At 44.8% G+C, this 16820-nt stretch overlaps 1 protein-coding gene across 1 annotated transcript in view; it reads right to left on the bottom strand.

Moving 5' to 3' along the window:
• The window catches only part of fgb (fibrinogen beta chain), a 126701-nt gene that overhangs the window by 72915 nt on the left and 36966 nt on the right, over positions 1-16820 (bottom strand). The gene's annotated exons all lie outside the window — the stretch shown is intronic.

Below are 16820 nucleotides of genomic sequence, written 5' to 3'. Positions count from 1 at the left end.
TTTTGTATTTAAGCTCACAACATGTTTATTACATTTTATAACCTTCTCTTACGACTTCTATCACATTGATCTGCTGGATGCAAACACACACTCACACACACACACACACACACACACACACACACACACACACACACACACACCCCGTGTCATCATTAGTGACGCTAAGAGTGCTTCTGTTTACCGCGTAGACGTCCGACCAGCTGCTCCTTCAATTTTCAATAAGTGATCAGCGCTGGGTAACGCACACACACACACACACACACACACACACACACACACACACACACACACACACACACACTCAGTATGCTGGGGACTCTCTCTGTTGCCACATTTGATTCATTTCTTGTCTCTACCATTGAAGCATCCAGACTGTGAAATAACAATCTTGCTGAGTTGAAATAGCAAAGTGACATTTGTAATTAGGTGTGATGACTGAGGGGAAACCAGACGGATGGTACGCTCTCCTTTAACTCTTCCCTCTTCTGTTAGGCAGATGATTCATTGGAGGGAACCTTAGAGGTAACCTTTTCCAAATGTTGGAGATAAGGAGCATGTCCTCGTCTTTGTGACATAATATGCTTCTGTTTATCTCAAATAAAAATATGTTTTGTTAATTACATTTGTAAATGAACGCTGATTGTATTTAAATACACTTGTGTTTCTGTTTCAGTGAAGCTCTCATAAATCATCGCTGTGCGTGAGCTCGATGTTTCAAAGTCATCTCTCTTCTTCTTCAACTTTTAATAACTCCACATTGTTTGTGTGTGTGACTTTAAAAAGCTTTTAGCTGATGATTATTGACTGATTGGCTGGAAGAGGTTCTCATCTCCGTCAGGCATCCCGTTACCCAGACTGCACCTTGCTCTTCTTCTTCTCTCCCCCCGGACCACCTTCTGTCCTCCACCGAGGAGATGTTCTTCATTCCTCTCAAAGGACTCAAAGGTAGGACCCAAACACCTGTGATGGTTTGAGGGCGAAGTGACAGACCGTCAGCTCTCTGGCATCCACTTTGGAAAGTTGTTGTTACCACGGCAACCCACGCAGGCTGCTGATGTCGGGACACTCACAACCAACCGTGGGGACACTGTGTCTTAAACGTCCCACTGGAGGAACCCACCAGATTAAACTCAACTTTTTATCCTTTTGGCATCCAAAGCATGTGTAGAAGTGGACTTTCTGTCACATGCAAATCATCGACAGAACCAATCTGTATATCAGCTGGATCAGTGAAAGGAAATGAATAATTCATGTGTCGGCCTGTCTGTCCTCTCTCTGCCCTCGTGTCATCTTGGGGAAATGAACAAACCTCATTTTCTCTCCATAATTGAAATCCGCTCCCTTTTCCTCCCTTTGTGCCCTTCTGGCTCTTGACCCTCTTGAACCTCTTCTTATCCTCCTTCCCCTACTTGGTAATTACCTATCTGTGCATCTCTTCTCCTCCCGTTGGACCGCTGTCCCTCCCTACCTGTCCCCGCTCGTCCTTGCCCTACTCCATTCACTCTGATTCCCTCCTCACTCAAGCTGCATTCCGCCGTGTCCTGATTTCTACATACTCCCCTCGTTTTGTTCTCGTGAGGAATACTCACATTAAATCCATGGCTGAACACACTAATGGAGCTGAGTTGGTTTGTTTGAGGGAACTCTGTGTGCAATGATTGAACCCCCTTTTAAAACAAGTAAGGGTTCAGTCTGGTGTAATGAATGAGAGGCAACAAATGCAGTAAAAGGTTCCTGTTGTCACGGTTTGGGTCTGCTTGTCTTATTTTGTAGCTTTCTTGTGTCTCGTGTCTCTGGGTAACTTCACTTCCTGTCCTGTGATTGCCTGATTGCTTCCACCTGTGTCCAATCACCTGCACCTCCCTTGTGTATTTAAGCCCCGTGTGCCTGTTGTCCTTTGTCGCGTCATTGTCTAATGTCTCCCGTGGTTGGAGCACGTCGGTTTTGGCTTGTTTTTGGAATAAAGAGCACCTCTCGTGGAAGACCCTGCGTTTGAGTCCTGCTTCCGCCTGCACCTCCACGCCTACGTGACACCTGTTGGCGATGCCTGAGCTTCCACTGAAGCCGTGTAGAAACAGGGGATCTGCTCTGGAGGCTTGTAGGAGACGCATTGATTTAGAAGAGCTCACTAGACCATGTTGATCTCACACAATGACACGGGGCCCCCCCCGTCGCTCACAGAAAGCCTGCATTGGTGTTAAGCTCCACCCACGGGAGTCACGGGTGACCCCGGCGTTGTCACTCCAGTGCAGATGCCTCTGTTAGTGAGAGGCTTCGGACGGCAGAGGTGGTCTTCTGAGTGCTTTCGTAGGGTTTCTCGATGAATTAATTACACACACACAAATGTGGCAAACAAACATTCTGTCAGGTTGGACATTGCAGCACTCGAGTGCCTGAGTGTGTGGTCATGGCACTTAGCTGCTAATGGGGGACCGGATTATGGGGCTGTGGATGCTTCGCTTCGTCATGTCGGGGCTTAAAGAGATGACGCACTGCGGCTGCTTGATTTTTCTTTCTTTCCGCATTCACCTCCATTCCCTTATTTTCTATTTGTTCTCTTTACCTTTGACGATGTCACTCATTCTCATCTTTTACATTTGAAAGTGTTACGATCCCTCCCCTCTCTGGGTATCGTTATGTCTCCCATTGATGTTCTGCCAAACTCTCTCTCCTGATTTGTCTCTTTAATTAACCTCCGTTTATCCCGTCGCTTTACCTTCACCCACCAATTTATTCCTCCTCACTGACATCTACAGACCCAGGTACCGCTTTACCTTCGCTCTACCTACCTACGGACCTATCCATCCCTCTAGGTATCTGTCCGTCAGTCTCATCCGTCACACTGAATTTCTCAAATCAATAGAAAAATGATTCCATGATCGAGTGGCATCACAGAGTCCAAAGGGGCCTTGGTTCCTCTTCAGTGACCCTGTTCCCAGCGGCTCAGTGAACCAAACAAAGTGACCTCAGTTAACATCAGCATTTGCATCTAATTGGCGAGTTCACAGATTCAAAGCAACACTCTGTGAGGATGCTGTGTGGATTTTAATCTCAATTGGTGTGATTAGGTCAGAGGTGACGGTGGTGCATGGAGCAGAGAGGGTCTGCTGGGAACTAAAAGGTTGGTGGTTTGAACCGTGGCTTCCCCATGTGACATGTGGATGTGTCCCTGAGCCAGACACCCAACCTCTAACTGCTCCCTTGGCAAAAATGTAAAATCCATGGGTTATAAATGTAAGCAGCTAAATGATATGTAATTGAGATTCAACGTTGAGTTGTAATGAGCTTTTTGGTTGGACAGTCTTCTACATCTAAGGTACGTTTGCTGCGTTTTGTTCTGTGTTCCTGCCATGTTTGCTGTAAGCCCCCTTTGGTTTGGTCTGGTCACAGAAATGGCTGTAAACAGGTAAACAGGATAAATAACAACGCTTAGATGCATCAAACACGCAGCTTGGCCTTCTTATTAGAAAGGACAATAAATGTTGCTGTTTACATGTAAAATGACGTCCTCATCAGCGGCGACTCCCACGTAGACGCTGTTCTCTTCTGTGTTTGACAGGTCGATGCTTCAACACGTCTAAATATAGTGTGTATTTATATATATATTTTATGGTAATTTGTGCATCCAAGTCCAACACATATGTATTTCCAGTTAATGATGTTAGAGCCTGGACTATATTTTTACCCTCAACCTCATCCATCCTTTCAGAACAGTAACTACTAAACAATAATTTAAAAAATAAGGTTGTTGACAAATGCTGTCTCTTTCAATTTAGGGGCAACAGCCCAAGCAGCCATAAAGGGGGGGGGGGGGGGGGGTGAGAGGGGGGGACCGGGACCGGACCAGCAGCCCCGATCACGTCTCTCAGCCTGAGTCCTGCTGGCCCGAGGAGGTGCTGGAACGTGGAGGAAGAGGAGCGTGAACGAGATTGGGGGGGCGTGGGTGGGGGGGGGCTGACATGTCGTGGTAGAATATGGAGCCCATAGGGGCCTTTAATCCGCAGCTCAGAGACGATTCATGGAGGCAACGAGGATGAAACAGAAGCAAACATGACAGCTGTATTCTGTTGTTCTTCTGAAGGGAGACAGCTACCAAATGCCAATGCACACACACACACACACACAGACACACACACACACACAGGCACACACACACACACACACACACACACACACACACACACACACACACACACACACACACACACACACACAGGCACACACGCACTGTGGTGGTGTGTCACCAGGCTTCGCTCCGTAGGATGAAGTGAGATTCTCTCTGTTGTCAAACCTTTATTTTCTATTTCCTGTCGCCATGTGGAGCCAACGTGGAGCAGGTTGTTTCAATATGGCTCTCAGCTGCTGGTGTGGATTTTGACTGACGCCACGGCAACGTGCAGCGCGCCGAATGTTCCTCTGAAGCCTTCTGTGTGGCGTTTTGGTGTAAGAACTCGTGATGTTGTTGGAAACAGTGCCGTTGTTATCAGGTGGCGACAGGTGGATGAACCATCTGTCAATCAAAACTCCAAATGAACACCGTTGCGAGAAGAGGGAAAACATGGCATTGCTTTTTTTTTACATGTGCAGTGTCCTTTCAGAATAAACTCCCGTGTTGCCATGAAGCAAATGGAGACTCCACCGTGGTTGACGTGCCTCGACTAGTGAGGAAATCGATGATGTTCATTCACACGCTCACGCAAACACAAAGTGCCCTCATCCCCGAAACAGCTCCTCTATGTACACACTCGGAGGACACACACATTACACAGAGAGATGAGTGAGGCAGAGCATGATGGGAGGGGGGGGGGGGGGGGGCTCATCATCACAACTCTGGACGCTGAGCGCAGAGAAGAGGCGAGGAAACGCACACTCCAGAACATGAAATGACATCTTGAACAGTTTGACACATTTTCTCCAAATGACCACACTGTTACATTCATGGTCTTTTCAGAATAAACGTCTTCGTACAAATAAAACACCTTTTTGGTTTCTGTCTTACAAAAACTTACATGAACTGAATAAACACTTTTCAGTTAATTTTCAAAATAAAATAAAATAAAACTTAAACCTCCTACTTGCTAAACTCAAAGCAGGATGTTATTTTTCATCCTTTAATTTGACTTAAACAGACCAACAAAATACCAAAATAGTTCAACAACATAAAGCTGTTGGAGTCCTTGCCCCTCAGCTCCGACTGACCCCCCCCCCCCCCCCCGGCTGTAAATAGCAGCAGCAGATCGACTCGGCCCGGTTAAGATAAGGCTCTGAACACAAGACAATCTGCTCAGCAACCAGATGTGTCCAGTGGTTGATGGGCGGCAGCGGACCCCCCTCCAGAGGGTTCACTGTCCCTCCTCCTCTCGCTCCACGCGGCTCGCCCGCCATGAAGCCCCGCCCCTTCCTGCGCTCACCTGGAGGCCGCTGTGCTGATGAGCTTCTTGTAGTTTGAACCGAACCAAGGGGACATCTCTCCTTTACCATCCTGGTTCAAATCATCGCTTTCTGACCGTCGTGAAACCATCGCCGCCGTTAGTGGACGCTCAGCTGACGACGCGTAAAAGGCTCAGATTCCACGTCTTATAATCTGATTACTCTCATGGGTGAAGGAAATCTCTTTCTCTTAAAACAGTGTGAGTTGCTTCCAAGCAGAGTCCAGGGCCTTAAAGACATTTTGGGAAATGCTGTTATAAAGAAGCTAGTTAGCTTAGCTTAGCATATCGACTGGAGACAGCTAACGTAGCTTTGTCCAGAGGTAGAAGATATTTATTTGGTTTGTATCAGTTCTTCGTGGATTCTTGTCTGGGATAAAGTGCAGTGAGTCAACCTGTCACTCAGAGCCTGTAAATGTCGAGCTGTTCCTTCATGCACAATGTCAGCAGTGGTTTCATGGCCACATCGATCAGGTTCTTCTGGTATTTCTCATTGGTCTGCGTACAGACGACCCCCCCGCCCCCCCCCGTGTGTGTGTCCACGTGTGTGAAATGTCCACTCTCTGATCCGCGTGTCCTCCATCCAGGACGCCTCTCTGGTGTTTGGACGGAGATCGAGAGCTTGTGTGTGCATTAGTGATGGATTGGCATTATGTGTGTGTGTGTGCTCTCCTTTCTCTGTCTTTGTGAGGACCAGTCGAGGTTTGGACCTTGACAGAGAGAGGACATGTCTAAATGTGTGTCCATTGGTTAGAAGGCAGTACCATGTGCAGAATGAGGCCGATTTGCACCCTTTGCGTCATGTTGGTTCTACAAAGGGAGGCTTATCCACACCCCTTTTGATAAGTGTAGGACAACATGGAAAATGTTTTGTTCAGTTTCAGAAACCAAAGACACTTTTGCAGAGTGAGGACATTTTCTGCTGTTTCTGTAAAATAAGGACATTCTGTAAAATGAATATCTGGCTTGTTGAAGCTAGGAGAGTTTTACAAAGTGAGGACATTTCTAAGAGGCGAGGACAGTAAAAACATTTTAGTGAGAGGGGGACATTTCCATCCTTTTTGTGAGGTTAGGACATCGAGCGAAGGGAAGACATTTTAAGACATTTAAGAAACTAGGGAGACTTTCTACATTTTGACAGTAAATGTGTTGGACATTATTTCCAATCAGTATGAGCCATGTTTTTTTCTCCTCTTTGAGTCCATCCAGTCCTACCAAACACCATTAGAGGCTGTGTGTGTGTGTGTGTGTGTGTGTTTGCTTCCCTTATCTCTGCATACATGAAGCTCCGATAACAGGCTGATCGAGAAGAGATAGTGAAGGGTGACATGTCTGGATACAGGTACAGATAACAGTGAGGGGGGGCTTTTCTTTCCACAACGTAGCAAACAGGAAAACAATGGAAAGGGGCAACATTTTTCACGCCTGTTACATTTGAGGCAGATTTAAATTGAAATGTAAAGTTGAATAAAAGACAAACTAGAGGGAAGACTTTGTTGTGCACTGTGATGTACACTGTACTATACGTTACTATACACTGTACTATATACGTTACTATACACTGTACTATATACGTTACTATACACTGTACTATGCAGTATACTATATAAGTTACTATAAAGTGTACAATACAGTGTACTATATACGTTACTATACACTGTACTATACACGTTACTATACAGTGTACTATATACGTTACTATACACTGTACTATATACGTTACTATACAGTGAGTGTACTATATACGTTACTATACACTGTACTATACACGTTACTATACAGTGTACTATATACGTTACTATACAGTGTACTATATACGTTACTATACAGTGAGTGTACTATATACGTTACTATACACTGTACTATATACGTTACTATACACTGTACTATATACGTTACTATACAGTGAGTGTACTATATACGTTACTATACACTGTACTATATACGTTACTATACATTGTACTATATACGTTACTATACACTGTACTATGCAGTATACTATATAAGTTACTATAAAGTGTACAATACAGTGTACTATACCGTTTATTCCATCAGATTGAAACACGTCCATCAGTGACCTGAGTATGAACTGAATCGAAAGCCTTCGATGGATCTGAAGAAATATCAGTCCTCCAGACTTACAGAATGTACTCCAGAGCGATGGGGGATGTAGAATACCACAACACAACATCACACATCAATGTGTGGGGGCCGGGAGGGGGGCTCTTTAGGAGCAGTACACGACATCAACGTGTAGCCCTGCCCCAAAGCATCTCCTGCTTAATGGTCTACAAGAGACCTGTCAATCAGCATGTTGCCCCGCCCCAAAGCATCTCCTGCTTAATGGTGTGTTTGACTCTAAATTTAGCGTTCTGTCACAGATCCTGATTCCTACAGTCTGAGCCCTTTAAGAACCTTTTCTATAAGTCAGCAGTACATAGTGAATTGCCCAAGGCGATTACCCACAAGTCATTGCAAAGTGACATTAAAATGGGATAACCAGTGAGTGGAGACGTGAAAGGTAAACAAAGAAGATGCACACGCGTGTTCAGACTGTCTTATTACAGTTATACAATCCTTAAGGATTAAAGATGGAACATCCACCACCATCTGAATGCTAGCCGTTAGCGCTCTGCTGCTAATCCAAGCCAAAGGGGGGCGGGGTCACAGTTTGACATTAAAAAACAAGGTAAATGTTTTTTTTAAATGTTCCCTCCCTGCAAGACTGGGCTCAATTTTAAATGAAGTCTTTGGCATTTACCTAATTAAATATTCTTCAAACACAGGGAAGAGTCTGCTAGCAGCTAATTAATTAGCCAGCCAGTTTTCCAATATAATTAGCAGATAAGCCGGGAGTTTGGCTCCTATAATGACACCAAAGGGTCCCATGTGACTATCCGAAGGTCCAGAGACTAAAGTAGGCCCCCTTTGATGTGCACAGGAAGTCCTTTCAGCTACCTGGCTAACACAAGCGTGCTTATCCACACACAGTGAGGATAAGAGAGCGCATGGGGGGGGGGGGGGTGGAGGCTTCCAACTCCGACCCCAGGGAATAAACACAGAGACACATTACAGCCAGGCAAGAGACAGCAATAATCAGGTTATGGTACATTTAGTGAAGAAAAATCCCACAGTAGATTTGAAAATAAAAACCGAGATCTGCCTTGAGCGTAGTCCCACTGGGTGGAAGTTACTCCCCAGGAATGGGCCGATGGTGGCGCATGGAGTTGTGTGATGTAGTGTTCAAATCCCGGCCATGCCATGTGCCATGTCGCAGTGTCCTTGAGCAAGACACCTAACCCCTAATTTCTCCCCAAGCAAACATGTAACGCGTGGGTTATAATGCAATGTAAGTCGTTTTGGATAAAAGCGTCAGCTAAATGAAATGTAGTAGTAGTAGTTTGTTCATGTTTGGCGGCTTTAATTCGTTCAGATCTTCTTCGCAGTGATGAACTTGGATGGGGATGATAACATCTCCACATCTAGAAAGCAAAACCGTTTTTACTGCCTTAGACATAGTTTCCTCTCGCTTTGGTTTTCGCTGGTTGTTTTGAGGTTAATCAAACCCAGAATGAGCATTTACACACACACACACACACACACGCACACACGCACGCATGCACACACACACACACACACACACACACACACACACACACACACACACACACACACGCACACACACACACACACACACACACACACACACACGCACGCACGCACAGACGCATGCACACACGCACACACGCACGCATGCACACACGCACACACGCACGCACACACGCATGCAGACACACACACAGTGTTTTCAGGAATAATCCGCGTGGTGCAGATCAGTAAATGTGGGTCAGGAAACGTTCTGGAGGCGCGTTGGATTTCTGCTCCCTTCTTCCTCTTCTTCCTCTTCTTCCTCTTCCTCCTCCTCCTCTTAAGGACATCACTCCTCCTTCTCCAACGCACTCAGATCAAATGGATGCTGTACCTGGTGTGCTCCTGACTGCTGCACGGACCTACAGGATTCTTCTCATCTCCTTCACTGTTACACTGTAGATTGTACAGAAGTCTATGAGAACTTCTCTGTGGATCTATTCCCTCAGTAAACATTGTACACATGAAGTTGCTTCATTTCTTCTCAATATGAACATTAGTGCTGTGCACGAGCCAGCAGCGTGAATGATGAATGAATCATCTAACCGTATCAGTACAGCACATATGGATGTGGTCTTTACACTCACTGCTTTTCTCTTCTCTCCTTCTCTGATCAGTTCCAGCATTCATTAAGCAGAAGACATATGCTTTACTCTTTTCTCAAGTCAGTATGCAGAGGACGGCCTATGATCTCTCATGGATGCAACGTCCACCAATCAGAGATCAGTCCTCAAAGGCAAGTGGCAGAAACTCAAATGAATGTCTACCTCAACAAAAGAGAGCAACTGGGGAACACGTGGTGATAATATTGATTATCAGCTCCACACACTGACTTCTTATCTCTGTGGGCTCCTCCTTACGTAAGAGCAGCCGCTGTGCCAGCGTGAACAAGTAGGACGCACAAGCAGCTTCACAGTGGAAATGTGAGAGGGAGGAAACTGTTGCGTGAACAGGTGCTGTTGTGTAGTGCGAAAGCCTCCTCTCCTCCTCCTTCTCCTCCTCTTCTTCCTCCTCCTCCTCCTCCTCTTCCTCATCCTCTTCCTCCTCCTCTTCCTCCTCCTCCTCTTCCTCCTCCCTTTGTTGAGCTAAATGTTGAACGTCTCTGTACAGCCATCTAGATCTTCAGTTTGAGCCCAAAATGCATCATTTCTGCCTCCTCACGGCCCCTCTGGGGACTTCCTCTCTGCTCATTGTCCTTGTGGCGCTCAGGGGAAAGACAGATAGTGGTGAGGGATGCAAACGTAGTGGTAAACAGCAAGAAACCAATAAAAAAGACCACATCTCCCTGATAGCTGTGATCAATAAATGCAAAAGCATATGATAGTTTACATTTAAGCATCGCAGCTTAGTGCCATGAAAACGGAGATCATGTCCCAATTTTGCCATCCTTCCTTTTCAGGTGTTTTCATGTGTTCATGTTCATGTCGTAGGTGTTCATTGATCCGTCGTCTCACTCTTCATTTTAATCCAGTAAAGCACAGTCTGCTCGGCAGGTGTCCTTTAGCAAGAAAATCAGCAGAAAATACTTTGATGCCTCTGGTCTGATCAGCATGGAGACAGAAAGGCAAAAGAAACACAGACATTGTGAGGGGAATTAAACCAGCGTGGTCTGATGCGTTTTGAGGGATTTTCTACTTTTCACACCAAGCCGTGGCTCTGGATTACAAACACAACAGACTTTCAGTTTGCTTCATTTGAAAAGCAGGAGATTAACCGTGACGACGTGGACGAGAGAACAGAAAGTTATTCTGATTCGAATCCAGCATGAAAACCAACAAGGGTTCTGCCTCCAAGCAACTGTGGACACTTCCTCCGAGGTAAAGCCAGGTGAGGAAGTGTGAGGTGTGTTTATGCGTGTGTTCACATGTGTGTTTACGTGTGTGTTTACATGTGTGTTTACACGTGTGTTTACGCGTGTGTTTAAGTGTGTGTTTACGCATGTGTTTACATGTGTGTTCACATGTGTGTTTACGTGTGTGTTTACATGTGTGTTTACACGTGTGTTTACGCGTGTGTTTAAGTGTGTGTTTACGCATGTGTTTACATGTGTGTTAACGTCCATGTTTATGCGTGTGTTTACACCTGTGTTAACGTGTGTGTTTACACCTGTGTTAACGTGTGTGGTTACACCTGTGTTTACATGTGCGTTTACATGCGTGTTTACACTTGTGTTTACATGTGGGTTTACGTGTGTGTTTACGTGTGTGTTAGCGTGTGGGTTTACACGTGTGTTTACATGTGTGTTTACGTGTGTGTTAGCGTGTGTGTTCCTGATAATCCCTGAGAATGCTGTTTGTTTATGGCACACAGCTGATCGTCTCCATTAGAAGGTGACGTGTGAATCACTGATGGAGGTCTTCACATGCGAAGTGCGGATAGATTTCAGTTTCCTGCGAAGGAAGTGATCACTAATGAAATGAAATGCATCCACGGGGAAAATCAAAAGAATGTTTGTAAAACTGGGTCACAGGTTTGTGCCGAGCCGCTCACGCCTGAGACGTGTAAATATTTCTGCTTTTATGTGACACACCAGCTGGAGTCATTTCTCCACCATGAGGTATTCTATTTGAGACGCACAGAGAAATACATATATTTACATACAATATTTGTATATTAAGGCACCTGTTGTGATAGCTTGGGGCTTATGTGCTTGTCATTTCACAGGGAACAGCCCTGATAGGACGACAGATGGATAAATGGACAGAGTGACAGTTAGTTTCAGCATTATTATGGAGGGAGATGAATAGAAATAGGAGTTGTGATGATGGACGATGGGATTGACAGAATTATCTCCGAAATGACAGGAATAAGGGAGGAGACGGGCAAAAAGACAAAAAACGATAGGAATCAGAAATGCTGTGAAGATTGAAGGGAGGAGAGAGAGGCGTCCGAGGGAGGGAGGGGGGGGGGGGTGTTGTACTGTGTGGGTGGGAGCAGCCTTTATTCCTCAGGCGACACACTGACAGTTTGAAACAGATATCGGCAGCAAACCCCCCGTGTTAACTTCTGTTAGACACTGATACACTGCATTTCCCAGAATGCCTCTTAATGACAATTGATTTGATGCTCCCATTTCCTCACCTGTGGTTCTCTTTGATGTATTTACTCAATTGTTCATCGAGTTGGACACAAGGAGGACGTTTATTGGTGTGCGGGGTGCAAATATTTGGACGTTTGCAAAGTCATTAGCACTCAAATCTCCCCCCTCGGATGCAAAAAGAAAACCTGCGAAGCTCTAGATGGAATCTAGAGACATACTGTATGCCGTCAAACCATGAAACCCGTTGAGTGGCAGCGGCTCAGTGATCAGTGTCCGACACATTGATCCCCGCGTTGCTCTCTAAGCGGATGTGTGATGAGCCTGTGAAAGGCGTGATGGGCGTTCTAGTATCAGCGATGTGTCCTCATGTCCTCCTGTGTCCTTAGAACACCGGTTATTTGCAGGGTAGTAAAGGCAGAGTGTGAGGAAAGTACATCCTGTGCCACATGTGTTTATTTCATCAGAGTTTTAGCATCCAGCTGTGGCGTTGGAATCGTTAGCACGTTGCTAAAGTGCGCTGTATCATATTTGACCTTGAGGGAAGGTTGCACAAGTTGGTATTTGTTTGTTTTCGAGATGCACTTTATCTCACAGCCTCTCATCTGGAGGCAGCGCATCGTCTTCCAGCAGCTTTTATTTTCTCTCTCAGGATACAGGATGATGAACATTAGAGCAAAGCCTCTGAGCCCAATTTGGCAGAGTATATGAATAAAACTGACTCGGCTTTTCTTGTATGATTAGATGTGATATCAACAAAAATGTATATTTTGTTTTACTGCAACATGAGAGAATACAATCATTTCTAAAAGGTCAGCGTTATTATGTTATTATTATTATTAATAGGCAGCGATGCTACGGATGGCCTTAATAAGTCTGTTTTAGTTAAATATTAGTCACAGAGCTGCTGGGATCTGACAAACCAAGTGAAATACTGTTATTTGATCTCCTTACATCACGAGTCTAAAGGTGATTGTGGGCTGAGTTCATTGGTCACCTGAGTAAAACGTCCCCCCCCCCCATGTCCTCTGGGCTCCACGTCCAGTCCAATCATCCTCAAGCATTCCCTCCCCTCCAAGTGTCAGATGCGACGCCCCCCCCCCCTGACGCAGCCTCGCCCTCCCCGCTCTGATGGAAACCATAAAACACATCATTGTACCTTTGTACCGACAGAGTCTACATTTTTATTGCTTCTCTGCGGCTCGTTGTACCTTGAATGTTGTCCAAATGGTTCACTCATCCTGTCGGCCATGATGTGGAATATATATATATATATATATATTTTAAATATGTGATGGATGTGATTCAGCTTGTTAGTGGTCTAAAAAATTGTTATTTGAAGTGTTAATATGAAGTCAATCTAAAATATGCCTTTTTATTAAATGATATTTTATTTGTTGTGTGTGTCATCTTTAAGAGTTGTAATATCTACAAACTGAAAATAAAACCCTGGTGATGTTGAGTATCACTGGAGGAAAGGCCATTGGTCTTCCGTTAGAATCTGCTTTCCTTAAACATGATGAGCTTACACATTTAGTTTGAAACTTATGCAACTTCCATCTTATTTTCTCCAAGGTTTCTTTCCAAAGATGATGACCCAGTTCCTGAAGAAGATGCACAGCACTCGTTTAGAGCGCTTTCATGTTCCCACAGGAATCTAGCTTAAAAAATAACAATACAGATGCGTAATGTGTATTTTGGATATCCTGTGAGGTGAATGTGTGTGTGTGTGTTTGTTGGGGTACCCCACCTGGTGGGGACCCTTGGGTCCCGGAATGGGAGTCGGGTCCCCACAAAGGCAGTGTGTGTGAATTCCATGCGACTCAACGTTGGCTCTGCTGGTTTGCTGCTCCCAATGAGGCTCTTCTCTAAGGAGTGTGAGTCTTTGTCACCGAACATGACGCACACACATTGTGAAACACGCAGAAAGCTTCCCGACATCAAACTAATCCGCAGCGTTTGTCAAGTGAAAAGAAACAAGAGACGCAGCTTCTGTATCCTAAATTTAGCTGGCGTTCAGACAACAGACAATATCCGTTTCATCTCTTCTATTGTGTGTGTGTGTGTGTTTGTGATTGTGTGATTCACCCGGAAACAAACTCCTTCATCCGATCAAAAGCAGGCAGCTGCTGATTTCAGACGAAATCAAATGTTTTGCGGTCATTTAACTGCGTGCAGTTATTTGATTATTTCAATTCTTACTTTCAAATCTATTTTTAAAGACTGTGAACGATTCCGATGCACAAGGCGCATTCTTGGAAATTAACTTTAACTGTAAGTGTTAAATGTCACATTACGACCTGCAGCTTCATGAAGGAGACTGGATGCTGAGTCGAGGCCATTTAAGTCAAAAGATGGAAACTTGTCATTTGACTTCACGTTGTTGATGATGAATGAGATCTTTGCTCGGATGGCGTTGATGAGGGTTGGATACATGATGATACAACTTGAGAATTAGGAGACCCTCCGGCTGCTTTGTCAGCAGTTTCCAGCCGCGTGTTTTTTTTGTTTGTGTTTGCAGTAAACAAACTGCTCTCCTTCTGTGTTGGGCTTTATTGAAATGAAACCAGCCTGCAGGCCATCTGTTTCACATGCATCATTTAAATGGAAAATGTGTGAATCCATCCTGCTGCTCCTCCCTGAGAGGGAAACCTCCTGGATGAATGGCACCTCAGCTCATTGAAAACGTGGCCATTTCCTTCCCAGAAATTCATACGTTTTGTTCACAATAATCAGACGCAGCATGAAGACAGCTGCCAGAATCGATATCTACGGCGCAGGAAACAACAGAAGCAAGTGGGTGACGTCTCCAGGGGAATTCAGCACGTTCGCATTTGTAATTTGGTTTATTTTACTGTTGAGACCGCTGTGAAACTGGGTTGTTTTTCTCGGCAGTCCAAACACATTTAATTATCTCTCATGTGGCTGATAAAACACCAAATCCATTTTTCAGTTAACATTTACACATTTTCATTTCGTGTGCATTTGTTTGTTGCTATTAAGGGGCCCATAGAATCGCGTCGTTCTTTTTTTTTTTTTTTTAATTAGGATGCGTTTTAAAGTCGCACCAGACATAAAATCAAAGGTGTCAGACTTCACCACAGCAGCCAATCAAATCAAGCCTGGGGCGGGCTTTACGACTTTACCGCTCCACTTCTTGTTTTGATGCCATTAAAAGGAGTCAGAAGGGACAGTAGCAGCGTCTCCTGTGCTTCCTGTTCACATCTTGAAGTTCAGTCAAAGTTTCTCTAATTCATGGTCCAAAAAGTTCAGAATTGAATTCTGATAACAATGAAAATAAATGGTGTGTTTGGGGCAAGATTTTAATTGAGATTAGAGTAGAATAAAATGTTGTTGATGAAATATCTCAATATTAGGACTAGTTCAGGTTCTTTTTTATGATTAATGGTTAAGTCAGAAGCGATATATTAGCATGTTAGCACGTAGTCCCGCTGTGATAAAAGCTCACTCAAGTCTTCCAGCCCGACGAGGCTCTCAGGAGACAAATGTCACACTTAAACTGTGAGACGGGAAGTTATTTCACATCCTACTTCTCATTCTCTGCTGAGTGGGAGGAACGAGTCGGCCAAGCAGCGCGCGGCCTGCAGTCTGGAAGTCGCATATCGTGGCTGTTAAAAAGAAAGAGTTTCCGTCGTCATCATCCTGTGTCCTTAATCCCAGACTGTGAGTGGCAGCCTCATTACGGAGAGGCTTCACCGGGAGAACGAAACGGACCATTACAGCGTCTCACAGTGTGTGTGTGTGTGTGTGTGTGTGTTTGTGTGAGGAGAGTTATGACAACCGTGGGAAATGAAATCCGCCCCCAGACGGACTGATGTGTACTGAAGCAACATGAAGAAAGTCAGTTGGAGAGTCAGACTGTGTACAGCCTACGTTATGTAAGAGAGACCTAACTGAGACCTTTTCAAAAGCAGCCTAGCTTGCTAAAGTTGTGCTAGTGTGTGCATTGCGCACATTGACGATCGAATGGGGGCTTTGGTCCTTTGGGGGGAGGGGGTGGGGGGGGGGGTAAGCACAGAGAGATGGGCCTCCTAACGAGCTGTTGGATAATCCATCGCAGAACAAGATGAGATCTTCTTGCTCCACGTTTCTTCAGGGCTCCTCCTGGAGTGCTTCTGTCCTCATGCTTTCATTTCATTGGTCCGTACCCGGATCTTTCTGTGGGATCACATGGTTTCAGATGGTCGTCAGACGGACCCCCTTAAGCTCCTCCCACATCACTAAAGTACAACCCGTGTCACTCCCCCAACTTGTTGAAATGATTAAAGATCTAATCTGCTTTATTTGAGAGAAGATGATTACGTGACAAATGAACCACGCTGTCTGTCGGTTTCCTAAACGGCAAGACCAGCGACCTCGTTCCACTTAGCAACCGACTCTGTTTGAGGACATCTTGTTTTTGTTTGGTTCTTGTTATTTTATGATCATTTTTCTAACCTTTTGGCTTTATCTGGGCCGTGTACTAAAGAAATACTTTAGGGCTCAAAGTACGTATGGCTGACATAACTGAGTCATCACTTTATTGCTGCTAAAGCTGGAGCTCATTTCAATGACTTTAAATACAGTCGTAGTAATGTTTTATAATGTCTCATCCTTCATTAGTGGATTCAATCTCATACAAGTAACTTAAGTTGTTTAGTATTTAACTACAATATTGACCTCTCGTATGTACTCACACTTTC

This window comes from Pungitius pungitius, chromosome 1, assembly GCF_949316345.1.
Source record: "Pungitius pungitius chromosome 1, fPunPun2.1, whole genome shotgun sequence".
Lineage (NCBI taxonomy): Eukaryota > Metazoa > Chordata > Actinopteri > Perciformes > Gasterosteidae > Pungitius > Pungitius pungitius.
This window is presented reverse-complemented; position numbering and strand designations above follow the sequence as displayed.